Below are 26,944 nucleotides of genomic sequence, written 5' to 3' on the forward strand. Positions count from 1 at the left end.
TAGCCTGAAAATAGACTAATTTATTCCTACTTGCTGCTCTTTGCTAGCCACCAATCTTCCACCTAGACCAATGCTATCCCCTTTACTATAAGCTTCTATGTTTTGCAATAAGCTTTGATGTGACACTTTATCAAATGCTTCTGGAAAGTTATGTACAATACATCCACTAGTTACCCTTCACTTACAGTACAAGCCACTTCTTGGAAGAACTCCAATATATTAAACAGTATTCCCTTTGACAAAACCATGTTGGCTCTGCTTGATTATATTGAACTTACCCAAGTGCCTTGTTAAAATGTTTTTAATAAAGCTTTTAACATTTTCCCTATTAAGGTTTCCCTCCTAACATCTTCCCCGTTAAGCTAACTGGCCTGTAGCTTCCTGCCTCCCTTTTTGAATAAAGAAATTACATTTGATATTTTCCAATCTAAAGGAGCCTTTTCTGGATCTAATAAGTTTTGATAAATTAAATCCAATCCATCAACTATGTCACTAGTTACATCTTTTAACACCCTAGGATGAAATCCATCAGGGCATAGGGACTTGTCAACTCGCAGTTCCAACAATTTACTCAGTACTATTTCCCTAAGGTTTATAATTATTTTGAGTTCTTCCCTCCCATTCAATTCCTGATTTACAGCTGTTAGTTATAATGAAGGCTGATGCAAAATATCTGCTCAATTTGCCTGCCATCTCTTCACTAATTCCTTAGACCTATTGTCTCAAGGCTGAAAAATGTGTTGCTGGAAAAGTGCAGTAGGTCAGGCAGCATCCAAGGAGCAGGAGAATCGACGTTTTGGGCATAAACCCTTCTTCAAGAATGAGGAGGGTGTGCCTCATCGTATCTCCTTCGTCACCTCCAAACAAACCCCACCAGTAAGGATATATTTCCCTCCCCTCCCCTATCAGCGTTCCGGAAAGACCACTCCATCCGCGACTCCCTCGTCAGGTTCACATCCCCCACCAACCCAACCTCCGCTCCTGGCACCTTCCCCTGCAACCGCAAGAAATGCAAAACTTGCGCCCACACCTCCCCCCTCACTTCCCTCCAAGGTCCCAAGGGATCCTTCCATATCCGTCACAAATTCACCTGCACCTCCACACACATCATTTACTGCATCCGCTGCACCCGATGTGGCCTCCTCTATATTGGGGAAACAGGCCGCCTACTTGCGGAACGTTTCAGAGAACACCTCTGGGAAACCCGCACCAACCAACTCAACAGCCCCGGGGCTGAACACTTAAACTCCCCCTCCTACTCCGCCAAGGACATGCAGGTCCTTGGCCTCCTCCATCACCAGACCATGGAAATACGATGCCTGGAGGAAGAGCGCCTCATCTTTCGCCTTGGAACCCTCCAACCACAAGAGATGAATGCAGATTTCTCCAACTTTCTCATTTCCCCTCCCCCCACCTTATCTCAGTCCCAACCCTCGGACTCAGCACCGCCTTCTTGACCTGCAATCTTCTTCCCGACCTCTCCGCCCCCACCCCCTCTCCGGCCTATCACCCTCACCTTAACCTCCTTTCACCTATCGCATTTCCAATGCCCCTCCCCAAGTCCCTCCTCCCTACCTTTTATCTTAGCCTGCTTGGCACACCCTCCTCATTCCTGAAGAAGGGCTTATGCCCGAAACATCAATTCTCCTGCTCCTTGGATGCTGCCTGACCTGCTGCGCTTTTCCTGCAACACATTTTTCAGCTCTGATCTTCAGCATCTGCAGTCCTCACTTTCTCCTATTGTCTCAAGGACCAATACTTACTTATTAACTCTTTTAAGAAACTTTTCTTATCTATTTTTTATATTTTTAGCTATCTTACTCTTATACATATATTTTTTTCCCATTCTTATTAATTGTTTAGTAATTCTTTGCTGTTTTTACAATAACTGGAGTTAAAGGATCAAGGTTTTACTGGGTGAGGGGTGGTGGAGACAATAGCTTATTGCACCAGAGAAGGGTACAGAGATTGTGATGGGTGAGGCCATTGAGATATTTGTGATTTGTTGCAATACCTGTTGTGAAAATATTCCCACAATCTCTTGAAGAACTAGGCACTGAATCCATATTTTGTGGGCGAACTTGATGAAACCTGTTACACAATTTATCTTTCACCTTAGCTAACTTGTTGGGAACAAGGTTTTGATATAATAGCTGTACTGGCTGTAATACTTCATGCTTGTCCCGACCTGCTCAAACCAGGATTCCAAATATGAACCAGTCTAAATGACAGACATGAATGTTGCAATGTAAATAGAATGAGAAAACAATAATCTTTGATGAGTGAGTTGAAGCACGGGTAATTTATTAATTCCTTTTTCATCCTTCTTGCTTTCAAGACAATAATTCTTGTGATGGCATCATTTGGTGTTTGATTGTAATCTGTGGCTTAATGGGTATTTGTCTCTGAAATTCTAGGTTCAAGTCCAACTCCAGAGTCTGACCACAAAGATATATGTGAACGCTCCTTTGCAGAACTGATCCAGTTACACCATCACAGAGGTGTTTTTGGAAATGTTAAACAGAAACCCCACCTACCTGATTGCTGTAAGTAAAAGACCTTATAGCACTATTCTAAAGGACAGCATGCTAGTTATCCTTGGGTAGATGAGTGTTCTTATCAATGTTTATCCCTAAATTAACATCACAAAACAGAATCTGGCATTATCAAATTATGAGCTGTGTTCAAACCGCCTGTTGCATTTCTCACATTATTTTAGAACGTGTGAATTTGCTTCGAGGCATCAAATGGTGTGAAAACAGCTATATAAATTCTTAACCATTATTTTTCTTTACTATCATCAGTGAACCTTGTACTGTAATTGTCAGCCTTCACTGGCTGTAGTGTTAGATTATTGCCATAGCGGCGGTAAGTTCCCAGAACTTCATGGTGATGACAGATGTGCCAGGAACTCAACTCCACGGAAAGGTCTATGTAGGAGCGATGTAGCCGGCGCACCTATTGGGGAAGGTGTTAATTGATGGGCTGCAGTTTGTACCAGGTCCTGCAATCTGACACTGTAGCGCACAGTGCCGTGAGGCAAACCTTCAGTTGTCCAAAGTCGATCTGATTTTTTTCGCAGAGAGAAGAGCAAAAATGCAGCGACGTACAATGAATTACATCTACAATAACAGATGAGAAAAATGGAGTTTCAAGATACTAATTAACGCAAAATATAAAAGTTTGTGCATTCTTTAGCTCATTTCCATTCGTCTGCATTCATCAGGGGAGAATGTGGACTAACATTCTAGTGTGACGTTACATCCAATGGAACAAGGTATGAACTCAGGCAGCGTCCATGTCCCAGAACACGATGTTTGCTGCAAAAACAATGTTTACAGCTGTGCTTCAGTCAAATTGTCTCCATTCTTTCGGTCCAACAAGAGCCCGGCTATATAAGTACTGAAGAGAACAGGGCAATGCAAATCTCGAATGAGTGTCTTGCATTTAACTGCTGCTGCCCGACCTCGTTAACCTTTTCGATCATGCCTCTGCAGTATTGTGTTTACTGAATCATTTGTTTCCCAAAACTACACAATTCTTTGACCTCTATTATACGTGTTAAGGATATGTTTGTAAAGAATCACGTATTTAGGGTGTGATTTTTTTGTGTGTGTGTACGGAATGGTGTCGCAATGCCTTGTGCCTAGGGACAAACAGTTTTTTTCCCTGTGTTAATCATTAAAATAGTAAGCGTTCCCGGAATCGTAACCCTCGCACATGCGAGGGTTATAATGGCAAACAAAAACTTCTTATTATCCAGGCGTGTCCGCTCCTTTATTAACTCATTAAAACACTAAATAATGAACATTCGTTCTCGCAATCAGTGTTTGAGACTTTAAGCAGCAGATGGCCATCTGTTTTGGGGGCTCCTTAATTCCTGAGAGCAAAAATCTTTGATGAAACGGGAGTGTTTCAATGCAGACAGCAGTGGGGGAACTCACTGAAAGCCACTTGGAAGTTAATCATTTGTCGATATAGGCTGAGACGTTTAATGATTACAGAGAGTGTTGAGGGAGGGTAAGCAGGGCAGCAGGGACTGTTCTCAGACGGTGCTTTGATTTGTCCCTTTACCGCCGCTGTCTGACTCAAACAGATTTTCTGGCGCTCCGCCAGCTTTTCAGACAAAACAAAAAATGACAAAGCTTTCAGCCTTGTCGGGAAATAGGCGACGTACAAACCTGAATGAACAACAAGGAGTGGGGAGACTGTCCACAAAGGCAGTGCACTTCAGAAAGGGCAGGTCGCCAGTCACCCTGACTTCAATTAGTTAGCACATGGAACCTGGAAACTTACACTGCTTTCTCACAAACGTTGGCCTGTATTTATTTACCATTACAATCTCCGCCTACGAAAAGCTGTTGAGTGACGGTACTCCCAAAACAAAGGTGTCCCCGCCCAAACGCCTGGTGTTGAGCAATGCTGGGCTAAGCTCCATCAGTGCTGCATTAAGCCACTGTTTGTGCAGTGAGTGCCGGCAGGTTTACATTAAGATGAGCACAGATCCATTTCTGTCCAGCTCTCGGCCACTGTCAGCACACGTCCACTCTGCAGCAGGAGGTTAATTAAAGCAGAGGAACCAGATTCTTTTGGACCATTTGTCAGAGCTTAACCGATGGGCACTAAAGCTAATTTGTGTTCCTTTCTCCGGCCCCAGCTGGAGTTATATATGGTGGGCAGCTGATGGAAGATGCAAATTTTCCTTCTCCCGGCTCCACTCTAATGGAATTAACCCAACATTCAAAGCCTGGATGATGATGAATTTGAAACAAATATCAATGTAGATTTTGTTTCCTTGATCTGAAAGTATCCCAAAGAAATTACAGAATAGGTTGAGAGAAGTCCCTTTGTCCCTCTTTCCAAGACAACATCAGCTGTTTCTGAAATACATTTCCTCTCCAAATTTTCGTCACTCCTCCTGGCAATCTTGCGAAAACAAAGGATAATATTGAGAAGGGAAGAAAGAAAGATACTGAATGGAAAGCTGGGACCATTTCATCACTTTTCAATTGGCCTAATCTTTCTTAAGGGTAGTTTGGGTGCTGGGACCATGTATACATGTTGCACCTCAAGATTTAATCCGTTTAAGATTAACATATTTTGCCAAAGGCAAGTTTTGTTGCAAAAAAGGTGAAATAAATATTGTCATAGAGATGTACAGCATAGAAACAGACCCTTCAGTCCAACTCATCCATGCCAATCAGATATCCTAATCTAATCTCGTCCCATTTGCCAGCACTTGGCTTGTATTCCTCTAAACTCTTCCTATTCATATACCCATCCAAATGCCTTTTAAATGTTGCAATTGTACTAGCCTCCACCGCTTCCTCTGGCAGCTTATTTCATACACACACCACCCTCTGTGTGAAAAAGTTGCCCCTTAGGTCCCTTTTCTATCTTTCCCCTCTCACCCTAAACCAATGACTTCTAGTTTGGGAATCCCCAATCCCAGGGAAAATACCTTGCCTATTTATCCTATCCATGCCCCTCATGATTTTATAAACCTCCATAAGGTCACCCCTCAGCCTCTGATGCTCCGGGGAAAACAACCCCAGCCGATTCAGCCTCTTGCTATAGCTCAAATCCTCCAACCCTGGCAACATCCTTGTAAATCTTTTCTGAACCATTTCAAGTCTCACAACATCCTTCCGATAGGAAGAACAGCATTTCACGCAATACTCCAAAAGTGACTTAACAATGTCCTGTACAGCCGCAACATGACCTCCCAACTCCTATACTCAGTGCTCTGACCAATAAAGGAAAGCGTACCAAACGCCTTCTTCACTATCCTATCTACTTGCGACTCTCAAGGAATAATGAACCTGCACTCCAAGATCTCTTTGTTCAGCAACACTCCCCAGGACGTTACCATTAAGTGCATAATCCTGCTCTGATTTGCTTTTCCATAATGTAGCACCTCCCATTTATCTGAATTAAACTCCATCTGCCAGTCCTCAACTCATTGGACTATGTTATCGAGATCCCATTGAACTCTGCGGTAACCTTCTTCGCTGTCGACTATATCTCCAATTTTGGCATCATCTGCAAACTTACTAACTATACCTCAATAGACAATAGGTGCAGGAGTAGGCCATTCTGCCCTTCGAGCCTGCATCACCATTCAATATGATCATGGCTGATCATCCTTAATCAGTATCCTGTTCTTGCCTTATTTCCATAACCCTTGATTCCACTATCCTTGAGAGCTCTATCCAACTCTTTTTTAAATAAATCCAGAGACTGGGCCTCCACTGCCCTCTGGGGCAGAGCATTCCACACAGCCACCACTGTCTGGGTGAAGTTTCTTCTCATCTCTGTCCTAAATGGTCTACCCCGTATGTTTAAGCTGTGTCCTCTGGTTCGGCACTCACTCATCAGCGGAAACATGTTTCCTGCCTCCAGAGTGTCCAATCTTTTAATAATCTTATATGTCTCAATCAGATCCCCTCTCAGTCTTCTAAAGTCAAGGGTATACAAGCCCAGTCACTCCAGTCTTTCAGCGTAAGGTAGTCCTGCCATTCCAGGAATTGACCTTGTGAACCTACGCTGCACTCCCTCAATAGCCAGAATGTCTTTCCTCAAATTTGAAGACCAGAACTGCACACAATACTCCAGGTGTGGTCTCACCAGGGCCCTGTACAGCTGCAGAAGAGCCTCTTTGCTTCTATACTCAATCCCTCTTGTTATGAAGGCCAGCATGCTATTAGCCTTCTTCACTACCTGCTGTACCTGCATGCTTACCTTCATTGACTGGTGTACAAGAACACCCAGATCTCTTTGTATTGCCCCTTTACCTAAATTGATTCCATTTAGGTAGTAATCTGCCTTCCTGTTCTTGCCACCAACGTGGATAACCATACATTTATACACATTAAACTGCATCTGCCACGCATCTGACCATTCACCTAACCTGTCCAGGTCACCCTGTAATCTCCTAACATCCTCATCACGTTTCACCCTGCCACCCAGCTTAGTATCATCAGCAAATTTGCTAATGTTATTACTAATACCATCTTCTATATCATTAATATATATTGTAAAAAGCTGCAGTCCCAGCACTGATCCCTGCGGTACCCCACTGGTCACTGCCTGCCATTCCGAAATGGAGCCGTTTATCACTACCTCCTATGTTCACTTCTAAATCATTTATGTAAATGATGAAAAATAGTGGACCCAGCACTGATCCTTGTGGCATTCCACTGGTCACAGGCCTCCAGTCTGAAAAGCAACCCTCCATCATCACCCTCTGTCTTCTACCATCAAGACAGTTCTGAATCCAAATGGCTAGTTCTCTTGTATTCCATGAGATCTAACCTTGCTAACCAGTCTCCCATGAGGAACTTTGTCGAACACTTTACTGAAGAGGATTCTGGGTAATCCAAGATGGAGGACAGGAAACATTTCTGGCTGCTCCTTTTTTTAAGGTATTTTAGGTGTTGGAGGTGATTTTCTCAAATTTGAGGAGCAGCAATTACTGTTTTATATGCTGTTGCATTGTTTTGGATCTTTGGAAGAAAAAAAGTCAAAACAGCAGCAGTTTTAAAAGGGAGAGGTACAGACAAAGGAAACGCATGGTGAGGGCAGTGCAGGAGAGAGTGACAGAGCAGTGAAATTGCGCAGTTACTGCCTGTGCTGTTTGAATTCATGTATCGCTGGACATCCGAGTGCATCTGGGAAAATTAACAAACAATGAAATTCACAACACAGAAATAGACAAGTGGATACTTACCTGGCATGGGAGATACCATGATCAATAAGGTGGTTCTGCCAAGGTGAGGCTATCCCATTGCACTTCGGGTGTGCTGACGCCTGCAATATCCCCAAATGCGGGATACTCAACTGCAAAGTTTGTGATTGTGGGGGACTGCGTTCGCGCTTTCCAAACAATTGACAGAATCGGAGTTGCACTTTTCCAGTAGGCAGTGCTGTTCTGCTACAACTTGTCTCTGCTATATTTTAAGTGTGGCCTACAGAAAATCTGCAGCAGTGAGTAGAGTGGGTTTTTTCTTGATTATATATTTTTTGAAATATGCCTTTTGATTAAACTTAAAGTATGAGATCCAAGATGGCGGCCACTCAGCAAGTCTGAGTCTGTAGTGCTCTGCCCAAGACTCAGACAAAGTGGGCTGCCCGCCACTACCACACCTGCCAAATCGTTTAAAAAACTTCTATTCAATACAGTTAGTCATTTTTGCATCAAACTTGAGTAGTTTGGTGCTTTGTTAAAACGACTAAGGGAAAGAATGCCCAAGGCTCACAGCAGGCAGGAACCCCTCCCCCATCCCCCCCAGCTGCAGCAGAGTCGTCCACAGCCGCCCTGGGGGACTTACCTATGGTGGCGAGCCTTGTTGCTGTAATTACCAAGCTGGAAGAGAAGATCAACATCTTCATAGAGGGGTCCAGAAGCAGGTGGGAGTCGCTCTTGGTCCCGCTGCAAAAGCATGACCGAGATATTGAAAAAAATCGATCATTGCGTTAGAGGGGCGGAGCTAAAGGCCGCGACCTCCGAGGCTGCTGTAGAATCGGCCGTGGGTCGGGTCCAGACTCTCAAACAGCGAGTCCGGGCCTTAGAAGATCACATTGACGAAAATATTCGTTTACTGGACCTTCCCGAACGGGAAGAGGAAGGCCAGCTTGCAGTGTTTTTGGAGCAGTGGCTTCCTCAGATGTTGAAGCTGGAGGCTGGATCAGGCCAGGTGCAGGTTGAGTGGGCCCACCAGGTTGCTATACGCAGGCCCGGATCGGAGCAGCGCCCCCGCCCGGTCCTGTTCCGGCTTCAGTGCTAAAGAGGAAAGCAAATGCTCCTGGAAGACTCCAGAACCCTCAGGAAAGATCCCCAGGCCATGACATATAAGGGATCTAGGATAATGCTGTTTCAGGATTTTTCCCCAGCTTTGGTCTGCAAGAGGAGGGCGTTTGATGAAACGAACAAGTGTCTAAGGGACTTAAACATCCAGTACTCCTTGCGCGACCCAGCGACGCTGCGTTTTAACCACGATGGATGTGTCGATAACTTCAGATCGCGGGAGAAGGCGAAGGCATGTTTGGACTCTCTTAAATAGATTGTAAGAATTATGGGGTGCCTGGGTCAAGGGTGGGACGCTGGTTAGGAGAGGATACGATGGGTTTTCAGATAGGAAGTGATGTCCCCTAGAAGCAAGGGGGAAAATCTCCTTTTAAATATGTTTTTTTTTTATTTAGAAATAGTTTTTTACTATATTGCTGTGAGTGTATTAAAGAATCTCTATTTTCGTGAACTTTCTATGGGCTATGCTCTGGGTGCTTTGGATGGGGTTCTTCCTCCCGGGCAGTCTCGGACTTGCCTGAACAATTATGGTTAGTCATTCGATTAAATGGTGCACCTGGAATGTCAAGGGGAGTAATTCGCCAATCAAAAGGAAGAAAATACTATCAAACCTCAAAAAAGAAAGGGTTGATATAGCTCTCTTACAGGAGACACATTTACTTCATAAAGAGCACTTGAAATTACAACGGGGAGGATATGATCAGGCCTTCTTTTCATCTTACAGTTCAAAAAGTAGGGGAGTGGTCATTCTCATTCAGAAGAACCTCCCTTTGAAAATCTTAAGTCAGATAAAAGATGAATCTGGACGGTACATACTAATTAAAACCCTTATAAATGGAGAGGAATATGGGATTTTCAATCTTTATTGTCCCCTGGCACAAACTTTCAAATTTATAATGGAAGCATTTTCCAAACTGATAGCTTTCGGGATTCGCTACACAATTATAGGAAGAGATTTTAATTGCATTATGGACCCGGAGATAGACAGGATACCCAAGAATACTGCGGTATATTCCCCCAGATCAAGGCAATTGGCAGATTCGAATAAAGAGCTAGGATTAGTAGATTGTGGAGGTGCCTCCACCCGCAAGGCAGAGATTTCTCTTTTTATTTTAATCCACATAAGTGTCACACTAGAATTGATATGTTTTTTGCCCCCTCGACCTTTTTGAATTCCATATTATCCTGCAAAATAGGTAATATAATAATTTCTGATCACGCTGCAGTGTATATAGAAATCAAGACTAGGAACAATGAGACGGCCCCCGACATTGGCATATAGATACTTTTTTAATGCAGGATAGTAAATTAGTAAAATATTTCTCTCAAGAATTCAAAACCTTTTTGGAGATTAATTCAGGTACGGCTAGTAACCCGTCTGTGATGTGGGAGACCATTAAGGCTTATGTACAGGGTCTGATCATTTCATACTTGGTGACCCAGAAAAAACAAAAGGGAGAACAACAGTGTCTACTTGAAGCTCGCTTAAAGGCAGCTGAGACGGCATACGTTGATCGACCCTCTGTTGCTAAATCACAAAGGATTACAGCCCTTAGGACAGTCCTGAATACTGCGCTTACCCAAATGGCAAAGAGGGAAATATTATTTGCAAAGCAAAGATTATATGAATATGGTGATAAGCCTGGTAGATACCTAGCGTTTCTCGCAAGAATATAAAGGCCCCTCAAGCTATCACGTCCATCAGGGAAAGTGCTGGTACACTGATTCATGATCATAAAAGAATCAACACAATCTTCGGAAAGTTTTACTTTGATTTGTATAAATCGCAGGATTGTGAAGATAGAGCCAAGAAAATGGAATCCTTTTTAAAAGCCTGGCCTTTCCGGACTAACGCCAGAACAGATATCGGTCCTGAATGCTTGCCTAACCACCCAGGAAGTAATCAGGCAGCTTCAGAACAGTAAAGCACATGGTCCAGATGGATTTCAGGTTGAATTCTACAAAGAGTTTACAGGAGTACTAGCTGGTCCACTTATGGACATATACAACTACTCATATAGTCAGGATAGTCACATAGTGTGCTTCCAATTAAACCTGTTGGACTATAACCTGGTGTTGTGTGATTTTTAACTTTGTACATATAGTCAGGGCTGCCTTCCCGCCTTCGTTGAGAGAAGCGAATATCTCTCTCATTCTCAAAAAAGGACAGGACCCAAAAGATTGCGCATCATACAGACCAATATCTTTGCTAAATGTAGATTTTAAAATTCTTTCTAAAACATTAGCATTGAGGCTGGAGAGGGTATTGCCATATATCATAAAAGAGGACCAGACGGGGTTGATCAAGGGCCGTAGATCATCTAATAATATTAGAAGGGTTTTGAATGTGATTCAGGTCTGTCATCAGGAAAGAAAACCGGGAATAGTAGTCTCGTTGGATGCGGAGAAGGCTTTTGACTGGGTTGAATGGTCATACCTGATTCTACACACTGGAAAGGTTTGCTGCTGGAAAAGGTATTTGCTAAATAGGTGTCAACATTGTATAATGACCCCAAAGCAGTCGTGATCACCAATGGTTTAGGTTCGGATAGCTTCAGTGTGGGTAGCGGCTGCCGTCAGGGATGTCCTCTCTCACCGTTACTATTCATGCTAATAATTGAGCCACTAACGGAAGTTATACGAGCTGATTCTAATATAACGGACCCAAGAGTGGCTTGGGTAAACATAAAATTACCCTTTATGCAGATGCTATTCTCCTTTTTCTTAGTAATCCTTTGATGTCCGTGCCCTGCCTGATCCAAGTTATTAATTTATTTAGTGCATTCTTAGGCTACAAAATTAATTTCTCAAAATTGGAGGCCATGACCATGGGTGGTCTCGCTAGTATGTCCCACTTATTGGACGGATCTCATTTTCCCTTTCGGTGGTCTCTGGAGGGTTTTTTATATTTAGGATTTTTTATTACCCCAATATTTGGTCAGCTGTACAAGGTCAATTTTGTGCATCTATTGGAAAGGATAAGGCAGGACCTTCAACATTGGGGAGACCTTCCAATTTCTTGGTAAAATGAATGTCTTGCCCCGTTTCTTATACCCTATGAGAATGCTCCCGGTGATGCTGCCGAGGCTGGCATTGTGCAAATTATATGGTTGGCTTGGTTCTTTCATCTGGAATCATAGATGGCCCCTCATTAAGTTAAAGAAGCTACAGCTTCCACAAGCAAGGGGAGGGCTGGATTTTCCAGACTTTAGGAAGTATCAGCTGAGTTCTCTATTAAGCTACATAGCCAATTGGGTCTCGTCTGACTCGCAATCAATCTGGCTGGACATCGAGGCTTCTCAAGCAAAGTGTCCTCTTATTAACCTCTTACTTTTAGATGAAAGTCATTATGGACCATTGTAAAAACCCTATAGCATTAAACACAATTAAAGTCTGGAAGATAATGCGGCAAAACGAGGGTCATTCACATAAAACCTCCCCTTATACTCCTATTGTGGGGGCATGGGGTTTTCAACCAGGGCTCACAGAAGCCACATTTAATTCACGGAGGTCCAGGGGTATCTCCTGTTTAGGGGATCTGTTTGATGAGAGGGTCATGATGTCTTTTGAACAGCTGCACCAGACTACCTAATGGAGACCTCTTTCGATACTTCCAAATTCGAGATTACATACAGAAGAAGACTACGTTATTAGATAGCCTTTATAAATCAGATAGGGAACGAAGTGTTGTGGCCAATGGGTTTACCCTCGGTCAGCACTCGCTATTATTTATTACATAATGAAGTTTTGGAAGACATGGAACGATTGCTTAGAACATGGGATCAGGAATTGGGTTTGGAAATATCCACAGAAATGTGGGACGACAACTGGGAAAATGCCAGAAAAATCTTCATCTGTAATAGAACCCAAGCCATTTAGTTAAAGATACTCCGTAGGACTCATATAGCACTGGAACGATTGGCATAATTTAGGGAAGGAGCATCTCCAATGTGTCCCAAATGTAAAATAGAGGTGGGCACTCTCACACACTGCTTATGGACATGTCATAAGATCCGCAAATACTGGGTCAGAGTAGCAAATGCTTTGACAGAAATCTTGGGAGCGGAAATTAGAGTAGATCCAGTATCTCTTCTGGACTTTTCGAACCTGCCCTCCCTGAATGTGCACGGGAGGAAATTATTCTCCATTCTCTTCGTTTGTGCAAGGAAAAATATCTTAGTAAACTGGGTAGCTGAGGGCCCTCCAGAACTTCCGAATTGGTATAGGTTGGTCATGGAATGTATTCCGCTTGACTTCCTTACAAATATGGTGCACCAAAAAACTGAATTATTGTATAAAATATGGCAGCCCTTCCTGAATTATATAGCTACAGATATTTCAGCCATTTTGTCAAGAGCTTTCATCTAGTTGTGGTAGCGGTTCTGGCTGGTCCAGGGGCCCCTGGGGGGAGGAATCCCTTATGAATACGGGTTTTATTATGACTTGATGTTAATTCGTTCCGAGAATGTACTTCACTATTTAATTACTGTTATCTTTTTTTCTCTTGAGGAATGTAAGATATTTTATTATATGCTCTGGTTAGTTATAGGTTAGATTAGTAGTTAGTTGAGTTTTGTTTTCTCCATTTTTTTATCTTTTTTTTTGTATGTTAGGTTTTGGTTATTATTTATTTAATAATTAATTGTATATTAATGTTTGTATTTGTGTGTATTATTTTGTAAGTTTGTAAAAACATGTTAAATTTTCAATAAAAATATCTATTTAAGGTTAAAAAAAAACTTAAAATATTAAGCCATAACTATTAATTTAACCTGGAGCAGTGTTTTGTAGATGAATACGACAGTGTTATTTTCTTGGTCTGTAAATTCTGAAGGAGCAAAAATGGCCTTGAGGAGAGTGATATGCTCTTAGAGTCATAGAGTCATAGAGATGTACAGCATGGAAACAGACCCTTTGGTCCAACCCGTCCATGCCGACTAGATATCCCAACCCAATCTAGTCCCACCTGCCAGCACCCAACCCATATCCCTCCAAACCCTTCCTATTCATATACCCATCCAAATGCCTCTTAAATGTTGCAATTGTATCATTCTCCACCTCTTCCTCTGGCAGCTCATTCCATACACGTACCACCCTCTGCGTGAAAAAGTTGCCCTATTGGTCTTTTTTATATCTTTCCCCTCTCACCCTAAACCTATACCCTCTAGTTCTGGACTCCCCCACCCCAGGGAAAAGACTTTGCCTATTTACCCTATCCATGCCCCTCATAATTTTGTAATCCTCTATAAGGTCACCCCTCAGCTTCAGACGCTCCAGGGAAAACAGCTCCAGCCTGTTCAGCCTCTCCCTATAGCTCAAATCCTCAAACCCATGCAATATCCTTGTAAATCTTTTCTGGACCCTTTCAAGTTTCACAACATCTTTCCGATAGGAAGGAGACCAGAATTGCACGTAATATTCCAACAGTGGCCGAACCAATGTCCTGTACAGCCGCAACATGACCTCCCAACTCCTGTACTCAATACTCTGACCAATAAAGGAAAGCATACCAAACACCTTCTTCACTATCCTATCTACCTGTGACTCCCACTTTCAAGGAGCTATGAACCTGCACTCCAAGGTCTCTTTGTTCAGCAACACTCCCTAGGACCTTACCATTAAGTGTACAAGCCCTGTTAAGATTTGCTTTCCCAAAATGCAGCACCTCTCATTTATCCGAATTAAACTTCATCTGCCACCTCTCAGCCCATTGGTCCATCTGTTCAAGATCCTGTTGTAATGAGGTAACCTTTGTTGTATACTACACCTCCAATTTTGGTGTCATCTGCAAACTTACTAACTATACCTCTTATGCTTGCATCCAAATCATTTATGTAAATGACAAAAAGTAGTGGACCCAGCACCAATCCTTGTGGCACTCCACTAGTCACAGGCCTCCAGTCTGAAAAACAACCCTCCACCACCACCCCCTGTCTTCTACCTTTGAGGCAGTTCTGTATCCACATGGCTAGCTCTTCCTGTATTCCATGAGATCTAAGCTTGCTATGTGGGAGTTTAGGGAGCGTTTACCTTTTACTGAGGATTATATCTGCAATAAATGCCGTTGGTTGCAAATCTTAGCAAATCTTGGGTGGAGAGACAGAGGCAATGAGGAATTTACAAGAGCAAGGGGATGTGATGGATGGCAGTTATAGGAAGGGGGAAAGATCGCAGATACAGTCCCATAGATGGGTTAACTCTAGGAAAGGTAAGAGAGGTAGGCAGTTAGTGCATGAGTCTTCTGTGGTTTTTCCCATTTCAAGCAAGTATGCTATTTTGGAAAATGTAGGGGGTGATGGATTCTCGCGGGAATGTAGCATGAACAGCCAAGTTTCTGGTATTGAGACTGGCTCTAATGCAATGAGGGGTATGTCAGGTTCCAAGAAATCAATTGTGGTAGGGGACTCCCTAGTCTGAGGTAGACAGACTTTTCTGTGGCCAGCAGTGAAAAATCAGAATGGTGTGTTGCTTCCCTGGTACCAGGATCAAGGATGTCTCAGAGAGGGTGCAGAATGTTCTCAAGGGGGAGAGGGGCCAGCAGGATGTCATTGTCCACATTGGAACCAACAACATAGGAAGGGAAAAGGTTGAGATTCTGAAGGGAGATTGCAGAGAGTTAGGCAGGAATTTAAAAAGTAGGTCCTCAAGAGTAGTAATATCTGGATTACTCTTGGTGCTACAAGCTAGTGAGGGCAGGAATAGGATACAGTAGATGAATGCATGACTAAGGAGCTGGTGTATGGTAGAAGGATTCACATTTTTGCATCATTGGAATCTCTTTTGGAGTAGAAGTGACCTGTACAAAAGAATGGACAGCACCTAAATTGGAAGGGGACTAATATACTGGCAGGGAGATTTGCTGCTCAGGACGACATAAACTAGTAAGGTGGCGGGTGGGGGGGTGCGACCCAGGGAGATAGTGATTAAAGAAATCAATAGATCAATCTGAGACTGGTATAGTTTAGAACAGAAGCGAGTCAAACAGATGGGGCAGGCAAGGACAAAGCAGAGAACCAAGGTAGGACCAACAAATTAAACTGCATTTACTTCAATGCAAGAAGCCTAACAGGGAAGGCAGATGAACACAGGGCATGGTTAGGAAGCTGGGACTGGGATATCATAGCACTTACAGAAACATGGCTCAAGGATGGACAGGACTGGCAGCTTAATGTTCCAGGATACAAATGCTACAGGAAGGATAGAAAAGGAGGCAAGAGAGGAGGAGGAGTTGTGTTTTTGATAAGGGATAGCATTACAGCTGTACTGAGGGAGAATATTCCTGGAAGTACATCCAGGAAAGTTATTTGGGTGGAACTGAGAAATAAGAAAGGGATGATCACCTTATTGGGATTGCATTATAGACCCCCTAATAGAGGAAAATTAAGAAAAAAATTTGTAAGGAGATCTCAGCTATCTGTAAGAATAATAGGGTGGTTATGGAAGGGGATTTTAACTATCCAAACATAGACTGGGACTGCCATAGTGTTAAGAGTTTAGATGGAGAGAAATTTGTTGTGTGTACAAAAATTTTTTCTGATTTAATATGTGAATGTACCTACTAGAGAAGGTGCAAAACTTGACCTACTCTCTTGGGGAAATAAGCCAGGGCAGATGACTAAGGTGTCAATGGGGAGCACCTTGGGTCCAGCGACCATAATTTTAGTGGATTTAAAATAGTGATGGAAAAGGATAGACCAGATCGAAAAGTTGAAGTTCTACATTGGAGAAGGGACAATTTTGATGGTATTAGGCAAGAACTTTCAAAAGTTGATTGGGGCAGATGTTCGCAGGTGAGGGATGGCTGGAAAATGGAAAGCCTTCAGAAATGAGATAACGAGAGTCCAGAGAAAGTATATTCCTGTTAGGGTGAAAGGAAAGGCTGGTAGATATAGGGAATGCTGGATGACTAAAGAAATTGAGGGTTTGGTTAAGAGAAAGAAGGAAGCATATGTCAGGTATAGACAGGATAGATCGAGTGAATCCTTAGAAAAGTATAAAGGCAGTAGGAGTATTCATAAGAGGGAAATCAGAAGGGCAAAAAGGGGACATGAAATAGCTTTGGCAAATAGAATTAAGGAGAATCCAGAGGGATTTTACAAATACAAAAGAGTAACTCGGGACAGAATAGGGCCCCTCAAAGATCAGCAAGGCTGCCTTTGTGTGGAGCTGCAGAAAATGGGGCAGATACTAAACGAGTATTTTGCATCAGTATTTACTGTGGAAAAGGTCATGGAAGATATAGAATGTAGGGAAATTAAGATGGTGACATCTTGAAAAATGTTCATATTACAGAGAAGGATGTGCTGAATGTCCTGAAATGCATCAAGGTGGACAAATCCCCAGGACCTGATAAGGTGTACCCTAGAACTCTATGGGAAGCTAGGGAAGTGATTGCTGGGCATCTTGCTGAGATATTTATATCATTGATAGTCACAGGTGAGGTGCTGGAAGACTGGAGGTTGGCTAACGTGCTGCCACTGTTTGAGAAAGGTGGTAAGGACAAGGCAGGGAACTATAGACCAGTGAGCCTGACGTCGGTAGCGGGCAAGTTGTTGGAGGAAATCCTAAGGGACAGGATGTACATTTATTGGAAAGACAAGGACTGATTAGGGATAGTCAACATGGCGTTGTGTGTGGGAAATCATGTCTCACAAACTTGATTGAGTTTTTTGAAGAAGTAACAAAGAAGTTTGATGAGGGCTGAGCGGTAGATGTGATCTATGTGGACTTTAGTAAGGCGTCTGACAAGGTTCCCCGTGGGAGACTGGTTAGCAAGGTTAGATCTCACGGAATACAGGGAGAACTAGCCATTTGGATTCAGAACTGGCTCAAGGGTAGAAAACTGAGGGTGATGGTGGATGATTGGAGGCCTGTGACCAGTGGAGTGCCACAAGGATCGGTGCTGGGTCCACTACTTTTTGTCATTTACATAAATGATTTGGTTGCGAGCATAAGAGGTATAGTTAGTAAGTTTGCAGATGACACCAAAATGGAGATGTAGTGGACAGCAAAGGTGGTTACATCAGATTACAACAGGATCTTGATCAAATGGGCCAATGGGCTGAGAAGTGGCAGATGGAGTTTAATTCAGGTAAATGCGAGGTGTTGCATTTTAGGAAAGCAAATCTTAGCAGGATTTATGCACTTAATGGTAAGGTCCTAGGGAGTGTTGCTGAACAAAGACACATTAGAGTACAGATTCATAGCTCCTTGAAAGTGGAATCGCAGGCAGACAGGATAGTGAAGAAGGCGTTTGGTATGCTTTCCTTTATTGGTCAGAGTAATGAGTATAGGAGTTGGGAGGTCATGTTGCGGCTGTACAGGACATTGGTTAGGCCACTGTTGGAGTATTGCGTGCAATTCTGGTCTCTTTCCTCTCGTAAAGATGTTGTGAAACTTGAAAGGGTCCAGAAAACATTTACAAGGATGTTGCCAGGGTTGGAGGATTTGAGTAATAGGGAGAGACTGAATAGGCTGGAGCTGTTTTCCCTGGAGCGTCTGAGGCTGAGTGGTGACCTTATAGAGGATTACAAAATTATGAGGGGCATAGATATGTTAAATAGACAAGGTCTAAAGGATAAATAGACAAGGATTCCAGAACTAGAGGGCATAGGTTTAGAGTGAGAGGGGAAAGATATAAAAGGGACCTAAGGGGCAACTTTTTTCATGTAGGGGGTGGTACATGTATGGAATGAGCTGCCAGAGGAAGTGGTGGAGGCTGGTACAATTGCTACATTTGAAAGGCATTTGGATGGGTATATGAATAGGAGGGTTTGGAGGGATATGGGCCGGGTGCTGGCAGGTGGGACTAGATTGGGTTGGGATATCTGGTCGGCATGGACGGGTTGGACCAAAGAGAGTCTGTTTTCGTGCTATACATCTTTATGACTTTATATAGATTACGTCCACCACTCTGCCTTCATCAATCCTCTTTGTTACTTCTTCAAAAAACTTAATCAAGTTTGTGAGACATGATTTCCCATGCACAAAGCCATGCTTACTATCCCTAATCAGTCTTTGCATTTCCAAATACATGTACATTCTGTCCCTCAGGATTCCTTCTAACAACTTGTCCACCACTGATGTCAGGCTGGTGGGTCTATAGTTCCCTAGTTTTTCCTTACCACCTTTCTTAAATAGTGGTGCCACGTTAGCCAATCTCCGGTATTCTGGCACCTCACCTGTGACTATCAATGATACAAATATCTCAGCAAGGGGCCCAGCAATCACTTCCCCAGCTTTCCACAGAGTTCTAGGGTACACCTGATCAGGTCCTGAGGATTTATCCACTTTTATGCATTTCAAGACATCCAGCATCTCCTCCTTTGTAATATGGACCTTTTTGAAGGTGTCACCATCTATTTTGCCACATTCTATACGTTCCATGTCCTTCTCCACAATTAACACTGTGTAAAATACTCGTTTGGTATCTCCCCCATCTACTGCAGCTCCACACTTAGGTTGCCTTGCTAATCTTTGAGGGGCCCTATTCTCTCCATAGTTAACTTTTTGTCCTTAGTATATTTATAAAAACCCTTTAACCCTATTTGCCAAAGCTATCTCATGTTCCCCTTTTGTCCTCCTCATTTTTATATAAATGATAAACTTTAAATTGATTGCATCTCATTACTGATAATTCTAGCAGTTCATATCAATCTATTGATACTTTTAATTCATATTTTAGTGGGAATTGCAAATGTTTGAAGAACAGGTAACGGATGATTGCAGCTGAATGAAGTTGGAATAAAAACAGCTAGTTTTAGTTAAAAATGCAATTCAGTTATAAAGGAGGAGGGAAGTTATCACCACCTGAGGTAATTGCTAGGGACCTTTGTAATGGCATTTGTTATTAACAAAATTCGATATCTGATTGAAATTAAATATTGCAACACATTTGGCTATTTAATAGAAAAGCTTTCAAATAACAGCTGTGTTTCTTTTAAATATCATACAAGACCCTGCAAACCAGGTGTCGAAGAAAAGTATACTTCTACTGCCTATGTACTCATCTAAGGATTCACTCAATCTCTCCTGTCTATACCTGACACATGCTTCTTTCTTTTTCTTAACAAAAACTTCAATGTCTCTGGTCATCCAGCATTCCCAAATCCACCAACCATTCCTTTCATCCTAATGGAATATACTGTCTCTGGACTCTTGTTATCTCATTTTTGAAGGCTTCCCATTTTCCAGCCGACCCTTTACATGCAAACATCTGCCCCCAGTTAACTATTGAAAATTCTTGCCTACTACCATCAAAATTAGCCTTCCTCCTACTTAGAACATCAACTCTTCTGTGTTGTACACAATGACTGAATTATTAATTCCCTTTCTCATTCCTACATTTATGTTCCATTTTAAATCCTGAATAGTTCAATGAAATTATCAAACAAATGTCAACACTTTCATTCCATTGATTCATGTCTATAATTACAAGATTTTCAAATATAACTTGAACAATGCTCAAAGGAACAGTTGTAGGTTGGAGTATTCCAAAATTCCATTTTAATATCACCAAGTAATCCAAAAATTTCCAAACAAATGTGTTTTTGTTCAACACCTGGTTTGCACGGTCTTGTATGACATTTAAAAGAAATACAGCTGTTATTTGAAAGCTTTTCTATTAAATAGCCAAATGTGTTGCAATATTTAATTTCAATCAGATATCAAATTTTGTTAATAACAAATGCCATTACAAAGGTCCCTAGCAATTATCTCAGGTGGTGATAACTTCCCTCCTCCTTTATAACTGTATTTCATATTTAACTAAATCTAGCTGTTTTTATCAACAGACAGGAGCATTCCTTCCCAGTCGGAGAACACTTCAGCGGTCTGGGACATTCTACCTTGGACCTTCGGTTAACCGTCCTGCAAGGCGGACTTTGGGACAGATAACAACAAAAAGTGATTGAGCAGAGCTTGATAGCCAAGTTCGGTACCCATGGGGTGGCCTCAACTGGTACCTTGGGTTCATGTCACACTACAAATGACCCCATTGCACTATATACACACACACACACTCCTACAGACACACACACACTCATGCAGACCCTCTCTCATACGTCCACACATACACTCCCACTCACCCTCTCACGGACTTTTACCCCTTTACACACACACACATACACATATAAGTTTGTGGGGTGAATCTGTACTTGTAGAATTAAGTTTTACTTTGCTCAAAAACTGCATGAATCCACATAAGATTCTGTAAATCTGTTTTTTAGGTTAGAATCAGTCTGATCATTGTGGCACAGACAGTCTCACACAGGGAAGCTCACACCTTCAAGACATTATCTGGGCCAACATGACACCATTTTTTTTAGATTAGATTAGATTGTTAAAGTTGACTTGAGAATGTAACTTTTAAAAAGGTTTAGCGATTTACATATGAAAGAGCTGAAACCAACATGGCCATTCTAACAATGAGAGATTTAACAAAAAATCCAGGTCTTTTTCAATCTATAATTACAGTTACATCACACTGTAAACTTATGCTATAAATTCTATTTCTTACAATCTTATACTCCACAACCACCTTATGAAGGAGCAGTGCTCAAAAAGCTAGTGCTTCCAATTAAACCTGTTGGACTATAACCTGGTGTTGTGTGATTTTTAGCTGTTTTCATTCCAACTTCATTCAGCCGCAATCATCCGTTACCTGTTTAGTGACCTTCTTTAAGCATTTGCAATCCCCACTAAAATATGAATTTAAAATATCAATAGATTGATATGAAATGCTAGAACTATTAGTAATGAGATGCAATCCATTTTAAATTTACCATTTATCTAAAAATGATTGCATCTCATTTAATTTTTTTTGTCGTGTTTATGCAAGGGATCTTATTTTTTTTGGTTAGATTAGATTACTTACAGTGTAGAAACAGGCCCTACGGCCCAACAAGTCCACACTGACCCTCTGAAGAGCAACCCACCCAGACCCATTCCCATATATTTACCACTTCACCTAACACTAAAGGCAATTTAGCATGGCCAATTCACCTAACCTGCACATTTTTGGACCGTGGGAGGAAACCGGAGCACCCGGAGGAAACCCACACAGACACGGGGAGAATGTGCAAACTCCACAAGACAGTTGCCTGATGCGGGAACTGAACCCAGGTCTCTGGCGCTGTGAGGCAGCAGTGCTAAGCCTGTTGTGGGTGCATTCTTTAAGTTTTTTATAGCCATGCAACAATATAGACACAACTCATGGATTTACTACTTGTAATGCTGAACTTGGTAATGATTCATTTGAATGCTATTGCACTGATGATCCAGCATGTTTACGAAAATATAGATGACAATGATCCCATCTGATTCTTATTTAGATTGTAAAGCAGTAGATTATGGATTATTCAAACCCTGCAGATTTCTAATGCTTAAGAAAGCCAGTTTTCAAGTTAAGTTTAACCAATTCTTAAATTCCTAATGAACACATATAGTTTGCTAAGTTATTATAACTGTATCTTTTTTTTCCAAACAAGCTTAAAATATGACCAATTCCTAAATGTAACATTTCATATTGCATTTAATCTTCATTCACCTTTCCTAATCTCAGTAAAAAATATGAAAAAAACACATTTACACAAAAGCTATTTAATATTTAACTAATACTATTGATTGGTCTATCTCATGCGTTGGACGTTAAAATTAAGACCATTGGGAATACAGAATCATAGAATAGGATTGAGTAAAGCTTACAGCACAGAAGTCATCTAAGGTCACTGGAGAAAGTGAGGTCTGCAGATGCTGGAGATCAAAGTTGAAACTTTATTGCTGGAACAGCACAGCAGGTCAGGCAGCATCCAGGGAACAGGAGATTCCACGTTTCGGGCACAGGCCCTTCTTCAGGAAGAAGGGCCTGTGCCCGAAACGTCGAATCTCCTGTTCCCTGGATGCTGCCTGACCTGCTGTGCTGTTCCAGCAATAAAGTTTCATCTAAGGTCACTGGACTAGCAATCCAGAATCTTAGACCAATTTTCTTGCACACTCTCACCTCATGAACAAATTTTAGAAAAAAATCCCTGTGACCATAAAATTTTGTTCCTTTCAGGTTTCATATCTTGGATATATGCTCTTAGATTAATGTGTTCATTGGAGCTTATTGTACAAGGATTTTAACCTATAAAATATCATAGAGTCATATACTGTAGATGTACAGCATGGAAACAGACCCTTTGGTTCAACCCATCCATGCCAACCAGATATCCCAACGCAATCTAGTCCCACCCGCCAGCACCTGGCCCATATACCTCCAAACCCTTCCTATTCATGTAACCATCGAGATGCCTTTTAAATGTTGCAATTGTACTAACCTCCATCACTTTTTAGACTTTTTCATTAACCAAGAAATTATAATGTTTCACATCCAAGGTCAATTATAGAACAAATTCTTAATTTACTCAGCAGTGGGTACAAATCACTTACAGAAAATACTGATAGAAAATTGTTTGAATTAGGTTGCTTACCAGAATTTGCTTTCAACGTTGATTGTATATATGCTCAGTTATCTGGACCTTTGTTATAGACCTGATCAAACCAACTCAAAATATATAGTAAGATAGCTTAGACCCCAACGTTTTCTTATTTTTAAAGGCAGATGTAAGATGTTGCATTCTGGATGCAATTCAATTAGTCAAACTACCAGGCTGGGAGCAAAATACAAAATAAGAATTACTGTAACTTCACTCTATTGGAAAAGTTAACCAGAATAATACATTATTAACTACTAAACGGCAACCAATCCAATACAGTAACATTCCATAAACACAGCCTTGGCAAAGGCAAATTCAGTAAAAATAGATTGTCTCACGTGCAATTCTCCAGTCCAGGAGGAAAGAACATCAAGAGAAAATTCTGAGAGAGGGGGATCTCAGGTATTTTGTTGCAGCAGGGAGAGATGTACAGCAGCTTCCAAACCCCAACTGCTATTGAAACCTATAACTAAAATTCTGCTTCTGTGGGAGCTTGATCCATTCACGCTGCTTCTATTGTTCTGACTTTAAAAATAAACCCCAAGGCTGCACAAACTGTTTACTAGATTAGCTTGGAACAGAGCAGTTGTCACCTCTGCCTCAACTTCTCTTCATTAAAAAAAAGAACAGAATAAACCTCTTAAAACGATAGTTTCATCACACCTTTCTCAGATGTTTTGTAGTTGAATAATATAAATTAGATCTTTCTTCACTTGATAATATTGTTTTAGTGGACCTTGACAGGGCACATCATCTATCCATTAGCCTGGGTATGTCTTTCTGTCAATAGGACTGATGATAGTTCAAGGGTTAGAGCTTTTCTTCTAAAAGGCTGGATTTAACATGATGAAATCTCAGACAACTGCAACAACAAACTTTGTTATTAGAACAGTTATAGTATAAATGTTACTTTGGCTTGGCTGGCATCCAAATTCCAATCACTACTGTTCTACCGTAAATCACCTCTATAACTTCAAATAATGTTCATCTTGCTAATGTTGATCTTGCTTTGTGCACCTCCTGTGCACAGTAACCATGTATGCCTCGCCGTCTAAGCACCCTATGATCTGTATGTCATAGAATCATAGAATCCCTACAGTATGAAAAAAGGTCTTCCAGCCCAACAAGAGTTATGTGCTGGAAAAGCACAGCAGGTCAGGTAGCATCTGAGGAGCAGGAAAATCGATGTTTTGGGCAAAAGCCCTTCATCAGGAATCGGGTTCCATCTCAGCACTGCAACAGCTCAGGACACATATGACCAAGTCACACAGTTAAGAATTCCACGTCACAATTCAAATTAAGTAATAGTTAATTTGAATTAACTATTCAAATAGTTAATTCAACCCTCTGCAGAGTAACCCATCCAGACCCATTCCCGTATCCAATTATCCTATATTTACCCCTGAACAATGCACCTAACCTACACATCCCTGAACACGATGGGCAATTTAGCATGGCCAATTCACCTAACTTACAGACCTTTGGATGCTTATTTGCCATGATCTGCCTGTACTGCTGGCAAAACAGAGATTTTCACTGCACTAAGGTACATGCGACTATGATGAATCAAATCAAATCAAATCAAACATGAAACTTTATATCTCCTATTTTTATTCATTTCTTTCTTCAGGCCTTGTCAGGTTGCCATTTTCTATGAAGGGGTAAAGATAAGTGATTCATCGACTGTTACTCATCAGTGAGCTGTAAGAAATTGTCCTGGAGACACCTACCTCTGCTTCCAATAGCAATATGGAACAGAAACAGCAAATAGGAAATCGACTGAAAGGAATATAATGCATTCCTCCATCTTGTGAGATTTATTGTCTCAAATACCACTCATCCCAGACCTATCCCACCTTTATAGCATTAGTTTGAAGTGGGGCACAACCACATGTAGCTAAAATTTTCTGTCCACCTGTTTAGCTAGCCTTTATTAATTGCTTTTGCCATTGCAGACAACTTGGAAACAGAATGGAGAGATTTGGATTTGAAAGACTTAAGTCAGTAATATCATTGGAACTCAATTTTAAAAGAGAGCCTTGCACATCCATAAAAAAGAAAATAAAAACAAGAAACGGAAAATCTGTGGAAATTCATACATACAGTACAAAGAAAACAACAAAACATTGCAATATCTTGGTTGCCATCTTACGGGAGAACACTGATAGGATGTGCGAAATTGGTTTGTTTAAATTTTACTCATGGTATCTGATTCAGAACTCCAAATGTTGCTTCTATTACTTAATTTGAATTGTGACGTGGAATTCTTAACTGTGTGACTTGGTCATATGTGTCCTGAGCTGTTGCAGTGCTGAGATGGAACCCGATTCCTGATGAAGGGCTTTTGCCCAAAACATCGATTTTCCTGCTCCTCAGATGCTACCTGACCTGCTGTGCTTTTCCAGCACATAACTCTTGACTCTAATCTCCAGCATCTGCAGTACTCACTTTCACCTAGATGCACCAGACATAGAGTCATTGAGATGTACAGCACGGAAACAGACTCTCTTCGGTCCAACCCATCCATGCCGACCAGAATCTAGTCCCACCTGCCAGCACCTGGCCCATATCCTTCCAAACCCTTCCTATTCATATACCCATCCAAATGCCTCTTAAATGTTGCAATTGTACCAGCCTCCACCACATCCTCTGGCAGCTCATTCCATACACGCACCACCCTCTGCATGAAAAAGTTGCCCCTTAGGTCTCTGTTATATCTTTCCCCTCTCACCCTAAACCTATGCCTTCTAGTTCTGGACTTCCCGATCCCAGGGAAAAGACTTTGCCTATTTACCCTATCCATGCCCCTCATAATTTTGTAATCCTCTATAAGGTCACCCCTCAGCCTCAGATGCTCCAGGGAAAACAGCTCCAGCCTGTTCAGCCTCTCCCTGTAGCTCAGATCCTCCAACCCTGGCAACATCCTTGTCAATCTTTTCTGAACCCTTTCAAGTTTCACAACATCTTTCCGATAGGAAGGAGACCAGAATTGCACGCAATATTCCAACAGTGGCCTAACAATGTCCTGTACAGCCGCAACATGACCTCCCAACTCCTGTACTCAATACTCTGACCAATAAAGGAAAGCATACCAAACACCTTCTTCACTTTTCTATCTACCTACGACTCCAACTTCAAGAAGCTATGAACCTGCACTCCAAGGTCTCTTTGTTCAGCAACACTCCCTAGGACCTGACCATTAAGTGTATAAGTCCTGCTAAGATATGCTTTCCCAAAATGCAGCACCTCACATTTATCTAAATTAAACTCCATTTGCCACTTCTCAGCCCATTGGCCCATCTGGTCCAGATCCTGTTTTAATCTGAGATAACCCTCTTCGCTGTCCACTACACCTCCAATTTTGGTGTCATCTGCAAACTTACTAACTGTATCTCTTATGCTCGCATCCAAATCATTTATGTAAATGACAAAAAGTAGAGGGCCCAGCACCGATCCTTGTGGCACTCCACTGGTCACAGGCCTCCAGTCTGAAAAAACAACCCTCCACCACCACCCTCTTCTAACTTTGAGCCAGTTCTGTATCCAAATGGCTAGTTCTCCCTATATTCCGTGAGATCTAACCTTGCTAATCAGTCTCCCATGGGGAACCTTGTCGAACGCCTTACTGAAGTTCATATCGATCACATCTACTGCTCTGCCC

General features: G+C 41.8%; 1 long non-coding RNA gene and 1 other non-coding gene across 3 annotated transcripts in view; both read left to right on the forward strand.

Moving 5' to 3' along the window:
* LOC148147944 (uncharacterized) overlaps positions 1 to 21,377 on the forward strand; it is a 55,721-nt gene extending 34,344 nt beyond the window's left edge. Inside the window, exons 2-3 of one of the 2 annotated variants that reach the window (XR_015759388.1) lie at positions 2,418 to 2,546; positions 20,599 to 21,377. This is a non-coding gene — a long non-coding RNA (uncharacterized LOC148147944). Of the gene's footprint in view, positions 1 to 2,417; positions 2,547 to 3,082; positions 3,813 to 20,598 lie in introns of those variants that run through there. The other variant, XR_015759389.1, reaches the window with a different exon arrangement.
* LOC122559278 (U1 spliceosomal RNA) lies at positions 7,722 to 7,885 on the forward strand. Its single transcript, XR_006314381.1, has one exon. It is a non-coding gene; the product is annotated as a U1 spliceosomal RNA (small nuclear RNA).
* Positions 21,378 to 26,944: the final 5,567 nt, after the last annotated feature.

The sequence above is a fragment of the Chiloscyllium plagiosum genome, unplaced genomic scaffold (assembly GCF_037043375.1).
Source record: "Chiloscyllium plagiosum isolate Xiang-an unplaced genomic scaffold, Cpla_swu_hap1 HiC_scaffold_14, whole genome shotgun sequence".
Classification (NCBI taxonomy): Eukaryota; Metazoa; Chordata; class Chondrichthyes; order Orectolobiformes; family Hemiscylliidae; genus Chiloscyllium; species Chiloscyllium plagiosum.